Source organism: Heterocephalus glaber, unplaced genomic scaffold (genome assembly GCF_053883595.1).
Source record: "Heterocephalus glaber isolate CG9 unplaced genomic scaffold, H.glaber_assembly_v1.0 deba00001606, whole genome shotgun sequence".
In the NCBI taxonomy this organism is placed as follows: Eukaryota; Metazoa; Chordata; class Mammalia; order Rodentia; family Bathyergidae; genus Heterocephalus; species Heterocephalus glaber.
This window is the reverse complement of record NW_028258377.1, coordinates 39357724-39371441: the sequence shown is the minus strand read 5'-3', so window position 1 is coordinate 39371441 and position 13718 is coordinate 39357724.

Here is a 13718-nt window from a genome sequence, read left to right as displayed (position 1 = left end):
TCACAGGACCCAGAGCCCTGTGAGAGGCACAAGGACCAGTGTCCCCTAAGCCCATCTCCCTCATCTGGAAGTCCCTGTCACTCTCCCAGTTACTCAGAATCCCGGGGCTCTCTGCCAGCGACCCCCCAGCTGCTCAGCTCCACAGTTACTGGAATTTCAGGCTAAGAGTCCTGACTCCAGGGATCCCAAGAATACAGGCTGGGCCACCTGTCCCAAAACACCAATCCAGGGGAGGAGCAGCAGTGGAGGGCATGAAAAGCTCTAATCGGCATGGTTTTCCTTGAAACGTCAGAGAAATGGTTTTAGGAACTGTCTTCAAGGTGCTGACAAAAGCTTTGGGGTTTTATAGAAAAAGGGAACCAAAGCAAGGGTTGGGGGTTTGCATAACTGAAAGTGATCCGGGTCAAGCCTTGGTCTTGTTGGTCATTACCTCAGAACCTTCTGGGAGAACCCTCGTTGCTTGAAGTGGTCATTGCTCCCATTTGGGTGAATAATCCCATCAAGCGGTTGCCAGGCTCCGCTTGTCCTGGAATCCAAAGTGACTGCAGGTTTAGGACAACGAAGACTTCTAGGCATTGCTCCAGAGGGAGTAAAACCATGTAGTTGCAAAAACTGGCGATCGAATGTCCCTGCAAATCCTAAAATTTGCTTCAGTTACTCTCACATTGGTGCCCTTAGTCTTGAAGTGGGATGAGAAAGGCCAAGTAAATTTAGGGCTGACAAACTCTGTGTGACTAGTTTTGGGGACAATCACTCCTTAGGTAATTGACATGCCCATGTGAGAGCTGGGCAGGAACCTTCTTGCCAGACGGCGGGTCCCAGTGGAATTCTTTCCAGGTGCTTGGCGTCCTGAACAAAGAACTGGACAAGACACACAGAAAAGGTAGCAGGATGTGCATTTGTCGAAGGTGGGGAAGAAGTACACTGCAGAGTGAGAGCACTAGAGAGCAGGCTCACACCCGCCCTGGGGCTAAGGGGAAGGGGTCTTTTGTATCCAGAGTTCCTGGGCTGGCTTCTCCCTCATGCAAATAAGGCATTGGGACAGTTGTCCTGTCAAAAACTCACTTGGCCAGATTTGAACTGCCCTACGGAAAGACTTACTTGGCTTCGCACCAGAAGTAAATGACGGATTCAAAATAGCACTGATTGGTTTCATGTACAGTGCTCAGGAACTGCAGAGTCATTCTGATTCAGTTTTCTGTGAATGTTCCCTGGGTTTTCATGATTTTGACACATTTTTCCCAGTTGTTCAACTGCTTTGCCTCAGTGCTAATCTCCTACCTCAACCTGATGCAGAGTTTTTAGGTAATAAAGGAGTTAAGTATAAAACGAGGGCAGATCCATCGAGCCTTACCCACTGGGCATCTGGAGGTCCAGCTTGTAAGCCTCTGTTACACCACCAGCCAGATGAGATGGTTTCCAACAACAAAAGCAAGCTGGAGATGACAAGAACGGATATGGTGTGGGCGTCTGACGTCCTGCAAATCCTCCACGGAGGACCCTTTGTCAAGGTATGGCGCAGTCCTCAAAATATCTTACCCTATGATGACCACTGTGAGCTTGCTAAGGAATTAACACAAAGAGGGGATTAGGACTTTTTTGTTCCTAAGGATAGCCGTTAAAATATTATTTACAGTAATGCCAAGCTGTAAGCGATTCTAATACCCAATCATTAGGCCACAGCATCTATAGGATGGTGTATAAAGTGATGATGTGGAAGACTGCATAACAACACAGGGAGATGTTCATGGCACATGGGCAGTTGAAAAAAAGCAGGTTATAAAACAGTATATTCAGCATGCTCTCCATTATGTTTAACAGCATTTATACATTCATGGAAAAAATGGAAAGAAGGTTAGTAGTGGTTGTCAGTGAGTGGTGGAATTATAGGACTTTTTCTTCTTTGAGTTTATCTATATTTTCCAAATTTTCTACAATGACTAGATATTTTTGTAGCAAGGAAAAATTTCTTATAAGAAGAAGCCATTTCCACAGCTCTCTTGTGGTTCAGCAAGGGCCGGGATGCTGAAAGGGGAGAAGCAGTTCATGGGATGATTATCAAAGAAATTTTATCTCCTCCCACGTGACACAAGTGGGAGGGTGGGAGTGGAAGGCTTCCACTTCCAGCAGCGACACTGCCTGGCCCTCCAGTCTCTGGCAGCGGTCCGAGGCGTCCCCTTCCTTTGCAGCATTAGAGGACCACAGTGAGCTGAAGCTGGGGAGAGACCGGGGCTGCAAGTGCACAAGGCCCATCAGGATGACTTCTGTCAGCCCAGGACGGTGGGAGGGAAGAGGGCTGAGGCAGATCCAGTCAGAGGCCATGGACGGAGGGACTCTAAGCCCTGGGCCCAGGTGCGGGGGAGTCAAAGAATAGCATTCCCAAGAGAGTGGTGCATCTGCACAGAGGCAGCAGGATGCGCTCTGTTCTCAGAGCCGCTTACAGGGAATCAAGGAATCAATGCCTAGCACACGGCCCACACCCACGGAAAACAAAAACAGAGCTTTGGACCAGGAGAGGAATGGGTGCATGTCACAGAGACCTTCAAAAGTGGGGAGAAAAAAAATATAATATAAAAAAGCCCATTTGCAATAAATCTGCTAGAGGGCTCCAGGAAGGGGAGCGGGTGATGGAACTGCCCAAAGAAACGTCCCCAAGGACGAGGGGCTGGCCATCCCCAAAGGCCAGCAGCGTGGGGACCAAGAAACTGTCTGAGCCAGCAGAACTGTCCTCCCTAATCCTACAGAGGCCCAGAGAAGGGCAGAAATTTGTCCTAGGTCACACAGAAAACTGAGCCCGAATGAAAGTTTGAATTTTCTGACTCCCTGCCTAAGTCACTACCCAACGCCCTGTGGGAAGAATGTTTCTATAATCTGAAAATATAAATAATCCCTACATTATATAGATCATTTGAGACTATATAAAAACATTACTCATCATCCAATTCAATTTGAGAGGTTAATCAGACACCATTCCAGGGGCAGAGAAAACAAGAGGCACTCCACTGCTGGGTTCTCCACAGGGGTAAAGATGGGATGATGGACGGGGAATCAACGCACATACACAAAACACCCAGACTGGACGAGAGCTCAACTTGTTGGATCCCAAAACAAAAACCAGGGGGCCGGGGATTTAGCTCAGTGGTTCTGCCGCCTGCCTCGCAAGCACAAGGTCCCGAGTTCGATCCCTGGTACCAAAACAAAAACCCCCAAGAAACCAAGACCCAGGTAAAAGTCAATCATGGGGGTATATGCCTGTGAAGCCAGCACTTGGGAGGCTGAGGCAGGAAGATTGTTGTGAGTTTGAGGCCAGCCTAAGCTACATAGTGATAAAGCAAGACCTTGTCTCAAAAACAAAAAACAAAAAACAAAAAAAACCCCCAAAAGCAAAAAGCAAAACAAAGCAAAAACAAACAATCAAAAACAGGTAAAGATTTTCAGCCAATCCAGAATGGAGAGTGACATTTTGGTGGCCCTAATTTCCTATTGTGTCTGAATCCCTGATCTTAGTTGGCCCAGTGGCCCTCAAATCCATCTCCTTTCAGTTAGCTGGCTCGGTAGGTCACCACTGCTGCGGTCAGCTGCACCGACTCATATGCTTCACCTACAGAGGAGGAAGCAGAGGTCTGGGGGCTGAAGCCACTCGCCTGCACCCGCAGCTGGCATGAGACTTGAACCCAAAGCCACCCAACTCCTAACCCTGAGTTCTTTCCATCACACTTATTAGCAGGAAATTTGGCAAAAATCATCTAAAGAGGAATTCACCACAATTCAACATGTGTTCTCAATAAACTCTCTTAAAATTAGGAATAGAATATCTCTTGTATGAAAAGGAGGCAGGCAAGAGTTAATTCTTTAGGAAGAGAGAAATGGACTCAGGAGCCACACTGTCTCCCAGTGGGGAAACATGGCGAGTGGAACCTCGGGAACCCCAGAACCAGTCTTCGATCTCATCCCTGAAGCTGTGGTCCCCTCACTGTGGTGGTGGGGTGAGCCCGAGAGGTCAGGGAAGGGGGCATCCCCTGCATCTGTAGAAACAGCAGGCCAACCTCAAGCTCTCAGCGATGACACAACCGCAGGGAATCCACCCTATCCTACACTCCAAACCCACTCAAAATAATTTCCAAAAAGAAAAAGTGAAATATGCACCATGAAACTCCCAAACGAGGAGGAGGAGGTCACGGAACATAACACCCAGGGTTAGCACACAGGGCAAGTGCGTGACACAGAGGGGATAATTTCACGAGGTGAATTCCCAGAGGTGACGCTGTGACCTGACCACTGACACCTGTGCAGAGTCAGATCGAAAGTCCCAGGGCCGCCCTCCCCGACCCCGTTCCTCTGCCATTGGGCATGCACACTGGCGTCTCACTCGGCCATCTGGCATTCAGCAGCCACTCAGTAAAGAGTTAGTGCTGTGGGACTTTAGAAGTCATGGAGTAGACGCAATCGTGGAGAAATCATGGAGGCAGAAATAACTCGCCCTTCGTACCTTCTGTGCCATAGCCAGTGTGGGCCTTCTAGGAGGACAGCCCCCGATGCTCTCAGAAAGGACCTGGAAGGGCCACCTCAGCAGTTGAGGCACAGACAGCGGCACGTGAGGGGAGAAGACCGGCAGACAGGCCCCTGCTCAACCCGGGCCTCCTTCTTGCCACCACTGCTCCCGCTGGCCCTGTCCACGGACCCCTCCCTGACAGCATGCACACGCGAGCACAGCCCCTCATCCTGCCTGTGCCCTTCCACTCCCATCACCATGCTCCTCAAGGGTGGACCACAGCCTGACCCAGGCGGGTCACGCCAGCCAAAGCTCCCAAAGCCCGGCTCTGAGGAGCCTTCTGCCACACTAACCACAGCTCCCTGCGGGCTCTGTGTGCGGTTTCCACTGCTCCTGGGAGACCTGACCTTTGGCTCCGAGGACTGCACCCTCTTGTCTCACTCTGGCCATGTCTGTATCTACATTAGACTTAGCCACACAACCAGGTAAAGGGATCCTGTGAGGACACGGCTGCAGGCTGCTGTGTTCTTCTTGGATTACTACTCAGATGTAGTTCTGTATCCACATGTGGATGGAAGAGAGAAAGGGAAAGACCCAATGTGAGCAGCTAGAGGGTTAAAACAATCCAGGAAAGAAGTATTTATAAGGTGGGTGAACGTTTAGCAAATATAAAAATAAAGCCAGGTACGGCGGTGCACCCCTATAGCCCCAGCACTCTGGGAGGCTTAGTCAGGAGAACTGAAAGCTTTAGCTCAGCCTGGGCAAGTTAGTGGCTTAGCAAAACCATGTCTCAAAATAAAAAATAAGAAAGGGCTGGGGAAGCACCTCAGTCCAAAGGCCCTGGGTTCAATCTCCATCCGAAAAAGAGAAAGAAAGGAGAGGAGAGAGGGGAAAAGGAGAAAAGAAATAGAAAATATACAGGAAAAATATTGGATTCCAAAAGGAGCAAAAAATTAAAAATGACTGGAAACAAACTTAGGAAGTGTGCAGGACCTGGATGAAGAAGAGTACACAACATTATAGAAGGACATAAAAGAAGACTTCCATATATAAAGAGATGAGCTATATTCCTGGATCAAAATTTCAGCCTTGCAGCTGGGATACAAGCTGGGATATAGCTTGGTGGTAGAGCACTTGCGCAGCACACACAAGGCCCTAGGTTCAATCCCCAACGTAGCAAAACAAAATATTCAGCATTACACAGATACAAATTCTCCCCCAAGGTATTTTTATGTTCAGTTCATTCTCAAGCTTGACAAAATGAATTTAAATTCTACTTGAAGAATGTATATGTATAATACTGGCCAAGAAACATTTGTGAAAAAAAGAATACTACTAAATATTAAACTACAATGAATAACACAAAAATTAAGGCTGCAGCACAGCATAAAAATAGATCAACTGATTAGAAAGTTCAAATAGTAAAAAGAAAAACTATATGATATTTAACAATTTTGTAACTCAAAAATATTTATTATATGAGGAACTCTTACAAATCAATTTTTAAAACACTCTAAAATGAGCCAACTAAGCAATACAAAAAAAGAAAACAAAGGTCAATATATATTAGTCAGCCCCACAAGTAATGAAAGAAAAAGTCAATGCTGGGCAGGGGATTTAGCTCAGTGATTCCGCCACCTGCCTCGCAAGTGCAAGGTCCTGAGTTTCATCCCTGGTACCACAAAAAAACAAAAAAAAAAAAGAAAAAAAATCAATGCAAGCAATGGGCTACACTTTTTTCTTTAAAAAATCAACTATCAAAGTTTAAATCATGGTCAGGGATTCATTCCACTGGAAAGGTTGAAGACATGGGTTGGGATCCCCCTTTTGGGGATTGGAGGGCAACTCGGTAAATATAGAATTTTATTTATTTATTTGTTTGTTTATTTGTTTATTTATTTATTTATTTATTTAGGTACCAGAGATCTTAGCCACTGAGCTAAATCCGCAGCCCTTTTCTTTTTTTATTAGTACATGTTTGTGATACATAATGAATACATTCATCATGGGGAGTTGGTACAGGTACGGTATATATCAAATCTTAATCCTTTCTACTTCCCTTTACCCTTAGAAGTTTTAATTAAGCAGACTATAATAATGTGCAGAAATGGCTACACATGAATTTTTATAGATGCTCTGCATGATGACACCTATAATATAACAAATTTTAAGCGATTTCAATATCTGACAGAGGTAGGTTAGAGAAATAAATGCTTGCATCATCACAGAACAAAATGCTATGTAGTCATTAAAAATAGTAATATAGAAAAATACGTAATAATACCAGAAGATGTTTGCCTAGAATTAAGAGAAACAGGTTATGAAACCCAATCTTCCAACAAATATTTATTGAGCAGGTACTGCATGTGCTAAAACACCTGTTTCATGACACTGACATTCCGTTGTAAAGTGTATGCACTGGGACATTAAGCATGGTTCTAATTAATAAAAAGAGAACCTGATTGGAAAGGACCATGAAATACAAACTGCTGTGTCAGAAGTAATTACCTCTGATTCTTGGATTAGAGACGGTTTGCGTACTCCTTTTTGTGCTTTTCTGAATTCTCCAAACTTCTCTGTTCTTTAGGTACTGGAGAATGAACCCAGGGCCCTGCACATGCTAGGAAAGTATTCTACCACTGAGCTGTGTTCCTAGACTGTAAACTTTTGGTAATGAATATAGATCACTTTTGTAGCCAGAAAGAAAAACGTTATGTCTTAAAAAAAGAATTAAGACATTTGTGATAGTTGGCTTTTCAGAATCTCAGGACTTGTTTTTGTGTGTTCTGGACTTGTTTTGCACGTTCCTGCTGTAGAGGAGATGGGCTTGGGGGGTGCCGGAGGGGGTCAGAGCCGGCTGCTGTGGGGGTGGAGACAGCAGGGCACTGGGGAGGGGGCATGACCTGCCACCAGCCGTGGGTGTGGGGTCCTGATAACAGGTGAAGTGGGAGGAGAGAAAAGCCCAGGCAAAGGAACATCTTAGAGTGCTTTCTCTGATAGCCTCCCCCACAAAAGCATACTGATCCTGATTACAGTGTCTTTCCCATGAGTCAGTGTTTTCTCATCCTCAGGCATGGCCAGGCCAGGAGGCAGGCTCTCATTGGCTTGACTCAATCATTCCTCACCTGGGGCTCCCTCTCTCCCTCTCTCTCTCTCTCCCTCCCCCCCCTTCTCTGTGTGTGTGTGTATGTGTGTGTGTGTGTGTGTGTCTTTCTCAGTTTTTTGAGACACAGTCTCCCTATGTAGTTCAGGCTGGCTTTGAACTCATTATGTAGCCCAGGCTGGCCTTCAACTCACAGTGATCCTCCTGCCTCAGCCTCCCAAGTGCTAGGATTACAGGTGTGCACCATCTTTCTATGCCTCTGGTGCCTTTTGGGAAATGGGGCTTTAGAAGTGACCACTAATTATTCTTGTCACTTGTTCCCTTTTATTCATCAGATGTACCATGTTTAGCCCCTTCTAGCATCCAGGCAATAGGTAGCTAAGATTCTCTCTCCTACCTGAATCACTGTCGGCTGCCCCTCCTACCGCCTCCTGCCAGTCAATCCCGCCTTGCTCAGCCCCTGCAGAGAAGCCTGGGCCCTCACCACCACACTCTCAGAGCATCATGTGACCCTTGCGCAATGGCCTGGCCCTTGTACCACCGACCCTACTCCCTCCCTCGTCAGTGACTCTCTTCCAGCTCAGCCGTCCTTGCCACAGCCTTCCTGCTCCTCCGCAAGGGTCCAGAACAGAACAGCCCAAAACTGCTGGGCTGGGGTCCTGGGTTCAATCCCCAGCTCTGAAAAAAAATTAAAGAGGAGGAAGGAGCCTCCAACCCAGGGCTGCTCTGAGTCCAAGTTCATCCCAGAACAAAGAAGAAATGATTGTCCTGCGGCCTGGATGCTCCTCCCAGACCACCACTTGACCCACACGAGCACAGGCCTCAGCCATGACAGACTGAACCCTAAGCTGACACCATGTCCCCTCCACCTGCTCCCCCATTCACAACCCGAAAGGCATCAACATTCGCCACTCCCTCCTCCTCCTCTCACAGTGCCTTTCTGGCTGTCACGGTCCCCAGTGACCGCTGTGTTCCCAAGTCCAGGTGCACTCCTTGCTCCCAGCTCACCTGCCGGCTGGGGGGCTCTCAGCTCAGTTGAAAGGCAACGTGCCCTCCCTTGTCTCCACGGTGATCCCACCCTGGACTCTCCGTCTACTCTGCCAGTTGCTCCTCTGTCCCCTGTTTTGCTGCCTCTTTTTCGGCAGTGGCCGGAACACCCCAGGGCTGATAGGGGTCACTTCTCGGGTGCCCTCTTCCAGGCCTGCAGAAATGAATTCTATCTCAACACCGGCGACGATCGGTTTTACTTCCCATCCTGACTTCTCTCCTGAACTATGTCCCCTTTCTTCTTGGTAGCTCCCACTGTAAAAGTAGATGGCTCCTCTGGTGAACCACAGCCCGTGGACCTCGGGGAGGACCTGCTCCCCTTGCATGGATCCCCCTCTCCCCTCTTTGGTTGGCAGATGCTCCACTGCAGAGGAATTACCCGACCCTCCCCATGGCCACGGGGACGGGCTTCTAATTGGCTCAGGCAAAATGAACAACATTCATGACTTCCGTTACAGTCGGGCAGCAGAAGCTTCCGCAGGCAGGTGTCAAGACTGGAACCAAAGCACCCATTTGCCCTTTCGAGAGAAGGCAGAATGAGAATGAATGAGCTGCCACAGAAGTTCCAATAACCCTGCCCAAATTCCGGACCATCTCTGGCCCTTTCAGTTACGAGTCGGTGCAAGCCCAACGACGTGAGGCCAGGCTGACCAGTGCTCTTGTTTCTCGCTCATGGAAGCATCACGACTCACATGGTAGCAAAAGTCGGGCTCTTCCTCCCACCTCTCCACCTACCTGTTGTGCTGTGGTCTCCCCCACAGGGGCTCAGCGGACCCCCGGAGCAGCCCTGACTCCTTTCATTCCGCTCACACCCCCCACCCCATCCTCAAGCAGCTTCTTACCACTCTACTTTAAAGACACACAAGGAGACCATCCACTTCTCTCTGGTGCCCGCTCTCAAGCTGCCCAAGCCACCGAGGCTCCCCAGACCATCACTCCACAGGGTCCTCACTGGTCCACCAGCCCTGTCCACCTTTCAGGGCACCTGTTCCACTGCCTCCTCTTCAGACTCCCGGTTTCTCTCATTGCAATTCTGTGGTGTACCCCTCATTTTTCCTATGTCACTCGGGTCTGAGCTCCAGTGCCCTCTTCAAAGGAAGCCCTGGCCTGGTGTCTCAATCTCTTGGTGCCCACCCAAACTCTGTCCCTGTCTGCTGTCTTATTTCATGAGTACCACGTCCCTACTTGAAATTGTTGTTTGTGCATGTGTTCACCGTTTTATTGCTTGTCTCTCTCCCTCTCCTGGTCTGCCTAGTCTCGCTCCCATCCCAGGTGTTCGGGCAGAGTGTAAATTCCAGCCGTGTCCGTGGCTGTTGGAGAAGCAGAAAGCAATTGGAGCTTTGATGGCATAGGATCTTCTGCTCCCCTACAGTGGGAGCCGTGAGAGACCCCCCCTTCCCTGCCTCCATGTCTCCTGTTCCAAATACAGCGCAAGCCGGGTTCCTGCCAGGCTGCGGGGAGGAGAGACAGTGCAGAGACAGTAGAGAGGGCTCAGGGGAGTGTCTGCAAGGCTATCAGACCCTGGGGCTCTAGACGGTGGTTTCCAACATCAGTTCCCAGCTCGTGTATGGAAAAAGTGTCAGAGAAAAGGGGCCCCAGAAACCTCTGTGGCTACAATCACAGAAAGCCCCAAGTCAGAGAAGCCAGGGGCCAAGGGATGTGTGGGGAGGTCTCAGGCCACTCGGAGGCCTCTGGTCACAGATTTCGCATCTGCTGAGGCCAGGAGTCCCCGAAACCATAGCAGCGACCTTGGCCAGGCTGGGGGCGGGATGCCACGCGGGAGGAAGTGGCACTGGAGCTGCGACAGGTCTCAGGGCTGTCCTGGGGCTGCTGGACTGAAGCACTCAGGCCTAGGCCGGGGAAGGGCTGCCCAAATGTTTCCTGGCACACACTTCCTTTCTCCTGTTTGACAAGCAACTGTTGCTGGTGTCTCGGCCGCAGTTTCCTGCCTTCTTCTGAGATCACAAGCCACAGCCACAGTCTCAGTGATGGCCCCACTAGGCTGGTCTTGTCTAAGAGTGGCCCAGAAGACTTCAGAGACAGGGTCAGGCCTGCGATGATGCCGGCCACACTCCTTCCCTGCACCCGCCTTTCTCGAGGTGGGTGCGCCATGACTCCAGGGCACACTCAGCACCAGGTCAGCCGGCTGCCTGGGGAAGAGCAGCTCCAGCCCTCAACACACAGGGTAGTGCTGGGCATACGTGTTCTCCGCACAGGCATAGTAAGCACCCCACAGGCTCAGGAGCCGACCATCATCCCCGGGGCTGCCTGCGACCTGACCCTTCTGGCCTAGGATCCTCACTGGGCTCTCACTGGCCCCGGGGTGAACACATCTCACCCAAGCCTCTGCTCTCCTGCCACAAGGGCCCGTGGCTCTCCTTGGGGCTGCTCCCAGTCACCTCCAGGCCATTTCCAGTGCGGCTTCCGCTGCTGAAAGCCCTTCCCACTGACCTCACTCGGTTGACTTCTCTTCCTTCAAGCATCAGCTCCTGGGGCCCTGGTCCCGGAAGCCCCATGAGTCCCACACCAAGGCACCACTCAGCTTTCCACGGCCCTGATGCCACATTTAACACCACAGTCCCAACGCCACCTCAGGCCCTCTTCTTCCCTTACTCCACTCTGTTTTTTCCAAAGCATTTATCACCTCATCTATATCATGCAACGTTCGCATCAGGCCATGCTGTTGTTTTCTTTTAGGGCTTGACCGTATTAGGACCATATTGTTGTATGTCTCTTTCCCTGCTGAGCTTTACAGGCACAGGCATTTCTGGCTCTTTTGTTTACTTACGTATCCTAGGTTCGTAGGACAGTGGCTGGAAGCTAGCAGGTGATCAATAAATATTCCTGGAATGACTACACCATAGTTTTTAAAAAACTTGTTGGTGAGCTCCACAAGGCCAGGGTCTAAGAGAAGGGACTTCTTAGACTCAGTACTCCGTGCAGGGTTCTGTGCAGAAAAGGTCCAAAGGAATTAAGGCCACCAGCCTGGCATCCGAGGTTCCTATTGTCTACAGCTAAGCATTCTTTCCAGCTTCATTTAACATAGAATGGGAAGAATTTTTGGCTGGAAGGGTGGCCACCTGGCATGGCTTTGCCCTCAGTGTGGGTCACTGTGGGCTCCTCACCCTGTCAATGTCTGAATCACAGCGTGCATTGGACAAGTGTTTTCAAAAAGTAATGAAGGACTGGGTGTGGTGCTGCACACCTGCAATCCCAGCACTCTGGGAGGCCGAGGCAAGAGGATCACAATTCAAGCCCAGCCTGGGCAACTCAGCCACTTAGAGAAACCCTGTCTCAAAATAAAAAATAAAAAGAGCTCAGTGGGTATTGTCAGTCCCCAGTACCCGCCCCCACACCCACAATGAAAGAAATGAAAAATAAAAAAGCAATTGGTTTTTCAAGACATTTTGAGATGTATCTTATATATAAATGATACACAGACACCTGTCCAACTCAGTGAACATATGGTTTAGCTCAGTGGTGCCACACCTGCCTCACAAGCGCAAGGTCCTGAGTTCCATCCCAGGTACCAAAATAATAATGATAATAATAATAATAATAATAATAATAACCAGAAAAAGCTAAAAGGCCAGTAGTTTTGCTCACATACAAATTTAACATTTCAGTGTGTGACAATCACTATTAATTATATTAACAAGTAAGTAGCCAGCTAGAGAAAATATCTTCTACAAATGTGATCAAGAATTTCTCAGAAAACATTTGATACCCCAATGGAAAAATGTGCAAAGGACAAGGAAGAAAAGGAGCGAGGAAGGGGAAGGAAAGAAACAAAGGGGGGAGAGAGGGAGGGAGGGAGGGAGAATGCTATTCAGACACTGGTTCAAGCTATAAGCATTTATGACGGGACTCTATCACCTAGGCGTGGAGCAGACACAGACCCTGAGAGAGAAAACAAGACACAGTCCGCACAGCATAATGAGAAATGTGGAGAAATGGCAATTTAAGAAATACAAAATCTTGCCAGGAATGGTGGTGCACACCCGTAATCCCAGCACTGAGCAGCTGAGCCAGGAAGATCACAAGTTTGAGCCCAATCTAGGCGATTTAACAATTTAGCAAGACCTGCCTCAAAATAATTTTTAAAAGGGGCTCAGTGTGAAAGCTCTGGGTTCACTTCCCAGTACTGCCAATAAATACACAAAGAACTAAATAAAAATGAATAAAGACAAAATCTTAAGAGGTGGCCACGATAGCGCACTCCTGTGATCCCAACAGTTCAGAGGCTGGGGCAGGAGGATCACCGTAAGTTCTGAAGCCGGATTGGGCTACACAGTGTGTTCAAGGCCATTCTGGCTTACAAAGTGAGACCATGCCTACAAACTGTTTCAAACCCACCCGTGGAAGCACCGGCACTGTTTGAGCCCAGATCTAGTGTCTCATCCAGTCATAGAAGTGTCCCGGGGAAAGAAGCATCTGAGCAAAAGGCTGAAGTCGAAGAGGGGACTTGGGGATAGGCGGGAGGAGGTCGCAGTCCCCAGGGAAAGAGCGACTGTAGACTGGGCTTGCAGGAAGGCCTGAAGGGAGGGAAAGGAGCATGAGTGGCGGAGGCTGGGTGAACGCAGAGGCAGGAGCAGGGGCAGGGAGATGAGGCTTCGGTCCAGGAGCCGGAGAGCAGGTGACAGAGAAACCCTAAAGGGTTCTTCTGAGAAGCAGGAGAGAGCAAGAAGATTGGAACTAGATTTAAGAAAAGCTGCACCTGGCTGGACACGGTGAGTCTGAGGTGCTCTTGGAGCGTCCAAGGCTGTCAGTGACCTGGAGTTGGCAACAGAGCTGTGGATAGGAGCCATCTTGGCCTTCGAAGCAGAGTTCCCAGTCTGTTCTGAGGGCAAGCAGGGCCAGGAAGACAAATCACAGAGACTGAAAGAGCTGTCAGGATGGCCCGGAAGGCCTGGCCCCCAGACGGTGATAAGCAGCAATATTGCTGCTGTGACAGGCGAGGGATTTGGAAACCACTGGCTCCCTGGAGTAGGTGCCCACTAAAGTTGAGTTCCCTGTGTTCAGCTCTAGCAAGGAACTGGAGCAGGGCTCCCTTCAAAGCAGCCCCTTGGGCAGTGG